Source organism: Piliocolobus tephrosceles, chromosome 13 (genome assembly GCF_002776525.5).
Source record: "Piliocolobus tephrosceles isolate RC106 chromosome 13, ASM277652v3, whole genome shotgun sequence".
In the NCBI taxonomy this organism is placed as follows: Eukaryota; Metazoa; Chordata; class Mammalia; order Primates; family Cercopithecidae; genus Piliocolobus; species Piliocolobus tephrosceles.
The window spans coordinates 63,404,720-63,409,541 of record NC_045446.1 but is presented as its reverse complement, the minus strand read 5'-3'; positions in this window follow the sequence as shown (position 1 = coordinate 63,409,541).

Sequence of the window (4,822 nt, the reverse complement as noted above, 5' to 3'; positions counted from 1 at the left end):
TCATCCTCTACCCAGCTGCCTGCAAGTCACTTTCTTCACCCTCTGTTTGCTCACCCAAACAAGCAGCATCACCAATTTAGCCCAAGTGACTGTTGGGAGGATGGAGTGAGATAACATTTCAGGACAAGGGCCTGGCACAGGGAAGGCATGCATTGGGTGGCTGTTTTTTCTCCTCCTCTCCATTCTCACCCCAGCCCTCTCCTGGCTTCTCTGGAGTCTGGAGATGGCCCTGCTTCTGCTCATTGCTGCCGCAGGAAACCATTAACCTGGTTTTCTCAGCAGTGCCTGGAAGGTCCATTAAGAGAGGCTGAGACCCCAAGATTAATGGCTGTGTTATCTGTGGCTCCAACCCTGTGGGCCCAGACAACTTCCACCCAGGGATGAGGATGGCACCAATGATGGAGGGTGATCCTGGGGGAAAGGCTGACCCCAGGCGACCCTCCCCTCCCCAGCGCCAATCCATCCTTGAGCTTGAGCTTTATGAGGAGAAGGCAGCCAGGGCGGCTCTACCTGGGCCAATGGGGGGCCCTCCCTGTCTGTAAGATGACTCGTTCTCCCGCTTCCTCCGCCTCCTTTTCTTTGTTACAGGTACTTATTGGGCATCTACTCTGTTCAGGTAGTGTTCAAGGCACTTGAGGTCAAAAAACAAAGTCCCACCCTTGAGACACCTGTAGTCTAGCAGGGGAGATTAGTTTCTTTTGGTTAATGAGTAAATATATAGCAGGCCAGATAGTGATAAGAGCGGCGGTAGAGAAACATAAAGGAAGGTAAGTGGCAGAGAGCTAGGGGGCTGCAGCCTCGGACAGGTGGACAGGCCCCATCTGGATTTGCCAGATCACCCTCTCCCGGCCACCTAGCCTGGAGGAGACCCTTCCCCAGGCCCCAAGCCCCCACTCTGTGCCAGACCCTGCCTTGGTGGATCTCAGCAGCAGGCCAGTGCCAAGGCTGAGACTCCCTGAGCACAGGCAGCAACTCAGGGCCACCAGGGCTTTGACAGGGAGCGTCCTGAGCTGGTATCCCACTCCCAGCCCTGGGGAAGCTCTCTGCTTCCTCTGTGGTCCAGAAAGGGAGCACATCCCTCAACCAATCCCCAATCCCAATATCCCAGTAGAGAGGGCACTGGACCCAGAGAGGGTCAGGGCTTGCCTGGGTCACACAGCAAGGCAGAGCTCCCCCTCCTGCCCTCTCTTGGCATGTCCACAAAGGTAGGTTCAGGGGTGAGCCTCCCAGCACAGTGCTGGCCTGTGAGGGGCTGGCTGTGCCCCCCGTCAGCTCCTGGTAAAGGAGTATGAGGTGTTTCTGTGGCAGGCCTATCTGGTAGTGCCAGCCTGCCCCACCCTCTAGGCTCTGACAGCCAAATTCTCCTACTCTAAGCCCCAGGAAGCTGAAAGCATTTCCCTTGCAACCCCAGCTCATGAGAGTTTTGGTCAACCCTGCCACAGCTTGCTGTGTGACGTCAGGCAGTCCCATCCCTCTCTGGCCTCAGTTCCCTCTGCCAAATAGAGGAAGTGAATGCACTTACATCTCAGGAGTGTCACGAAGAATGAGCAAGACACTGACAGGAAGGCAGCTTGCAAATTTTTAGACACTATCCAGATGACAGGCAAGCAGAAAACTCTCAAAACCAGCCCCTCATCCTCTGGGGCCCTGAGGTAGCCCCAGAGCAGATCCTTGATCCTTGATGGGAAATAAGCACAAATTCCACCAAAGCCACCTCTGCTCTCAGCCAGCTGACAGGAAGGGACCCTCTTCTGTCCTTGTGGTGAGAAAGTATGGGGGGAGAGATGGGAAAGGGACAAGGCTGGGAGGCCTGGGAGAGCTTGTTCCGGGAGGCAGAGGCATAGCCCTGAGGTAGCCTTGAGAGCCACCAACCTCAGTCAGGCCCCGAGGCTGGGGGAGGATGTGAATGCTGGCTGCACAGTGTCCACCTGGGGGCTTGTCAGCCATATGTGCCTGTGCTGGAAGATGCACATGCATTCACAAGGCACAGGTATTTGAAATTGTGCCCGTGTGTATGTGTGTGTGTTTCTGTGAGTGGCTCTGGAGTGTGTACACCTGTTCACATACATGTTTGCCCAGGCCCGGGCCTCTGCATGTGCTCCACACACATGACGCTCCTGGGGAGCCCCACAAACCCCTAGTCCACAGGCCTTGTTTTCCCAGGCTCTGAAATCCTTACCATAATCCCAAACTGTCCCAGATGCCACGGGAGATTTGTGCAGTTCCCAAGCTCTGGATTTTCCCCAGGAATAAAAGCAGTTACATAAGATGAGAAGCCTTAGGGGATAACTTTCAGGTGCACGCTCTCCCAGCTCAGCCCAGGGTGTAGGCTCCTCACGTGGAGGGGAGGAGTGCCCAAGGTTGAAGCCCCTCAGACCCTATGTTGCCTGTGGGCACTGACCCCTCCACAGTACTCAGTCACCAGCAGGAAGCCCCTGGGTCCTTTACAATAAATCAGATGCTTTACAGTTTACACCCCACATGCCCTTGCTGGGTGATGCTCACCACTAGCTGGCCAGGCTGACCTTGGTGTCCTACCCCCCGAGGCCCTGCCCCCAGGCAGCCACTGCTAGCTCAGTCCTAGGGTCTTCCTTCCTGGCCCTGGGCTGGGCTCGCAGTTCAGTACTGGCTACTCCCTTGGGTGGGTCTCACCCCTTCCTGAACCTTGTTTTCCCAGCTGTGGAATGGAGCTGTTTCGATCCACACGAGTCAAGGGCTGAGAAGGGTCTCTGTAGCCTGTAATGAGGCCCCTGGCAGGCAGGAATGGTTTTGTGCACATCCCTGGCCACCGCCCATTGGCCCCTTGCTACTCCCAGGAGTCAGGAGGGAAAACACTACCTCCAGCCCTCTTGACTGAAACAGGAGGCTGCCTGGCCCCAGTCTGTAGGAGGAGATGTGGTCCCTCTGGGATTCAGATCAGATCCTAAAGAGAGTTGGCCCACTTCAAGCTTGCAGGAAGCATGGTTGGTGGTCTCCTTGGACAGGAGGAGACTGGACATCTTTTTTTTTTTCCCCAGACAGGGTCTCACTCTGTCACCCAGGCTGGAGTGCAGTGGTGCAAACACCAGCTCACTGCAGCCTTGACCTCCTGGGCACAAATGATCCTCCTCAGCCTCCCAAGTAGTTGGCACTACAGGCGTAAGCTACTACGCCTGGCTAATTTTTTTTTTTTTTTGTAGAGACAAGGCCTTTCTAGTTTGCACAGGCTGGTATCGAACTCCTAGTCTCAATCAATCCTCCTGCCTCAGCCTCCCAAAGTTTTAGGATTACAAACGTGAGCCACCGTGTCTGGCCAGAGCTAGGCCCTCTTGCTGAGCTGCAGAGGTTTTCCCTCTCTGCAACCTGACCCCCTCATTCTGTCCAGTCTGGGGTCTGCTGTTTGCCATCCATTATAGGAAAGCACAGAGAGACCACAGAGACCTGACAGAGTTGTAAGGAGCACGTGCCTGTGGATGCAGTTCTGCACTGGTGCATGCACAGCACACCCAGACCCGGACACAGCTCCACATAACTCATGCAGGATCACACATGCATATGCACATGTGCCCTGGCTCCTGCCACACTTGGGGACATACCACCCACAGTAGGCACTCAGGCACCCTCACATGCATGCACCCACTTCTGCCCAGCATATATAGGGCTCTAGCTTAGCTCAGCAGCAAGTTGCATGTGAAGAGCTTTCAGAACCAGGAAAGAGATAGCAAAGGAAGGGCTGAGTCCTTGGATGCCCAAGCCCTTCCTTTGCCCCTCCCAGAGAAGCTAACAGGTTTCCCCAAGAACACAGATGGTTTGTGTGGCTCACCCTCTTCAGCCATCCCACATAAGTCCTGGTCAGAATACTCAAAGAAAGTAGGCAAACGTTTCTATGGGAAGATTGTCCCCAACTTGCCCAGTCAGCCACTAGTCCTGCTTGTCACCGGCTCAAGGCAACATTTCAAGCTAATCACTGAATTTTGGAGCTCTCCACCTCCCAGCCTATGCTGAGTTCAGACATGGCTGTGCATCAATGATGCTGCTCCTGCTGGCTCCGCAGGAGTCTTTTCTACAACCTGAGGTCTCTCAGACAGAACGAGGTTTGCCTTTGAGGTCTCTTCAGCCCCATCTCTTGTTCTTTCTCTCCTTCCTCTTGATGGCCTTTCAAGGTGCCCAGTGACTCCACAATTCCCTCATCCTGAGGGGTGCCTACAATCCAAGATCCAAACATGTCTCTGCTCTAGGGCCACCCTCCCCTGAGAGCCGTGAGGTACTCCCAGCACCTCTGCTGCTCTGATGAGGAGGGGCCTCTAGGTTCACTGTCATCCACCCCAGAGAGCATATGGTCATTTTGCCAGGCACCTGCCTCCACTCCAGGCTGGCTTAGGCAGGGAAGAGAGCTTTTCTGGGGCTTCTCATATGATTCGGCTGAAATAACCTCTTCCTTGGGAGTTTATAAGTTTACAAGAGTCAGACTGCCAAAGCCAGGGCCAGAATCCTCCAACACTGGAGCCAGAATCGGGGAATGTTACAGCTTTAGAGTATAGAAAGTTGGAGTTTGAATTGTAGACTTCTAGAATGTTTTAGTAATTATAGACTCTTAGGGCTAGGACTGTGGAATTATAAACAATTATAGCCAGAATTGGGGATTAAAGGAAATCAGGGCCAGAAGTGACAAGAGCATCACTCGGTCCCACCTCCCTGACAGCTGAGAAGAGAGCTGACCTTATCACTCAGCAAGTAAGGGCTGGGCCAGGCCTCCTTCTCCCTGGGAGGGCTCTGTCCAGACCTTCCAGAGAAGGTCTCAGGGCCTCTGGGGCAGGAGTACTCCCTGCTAGGGGACAGTGGG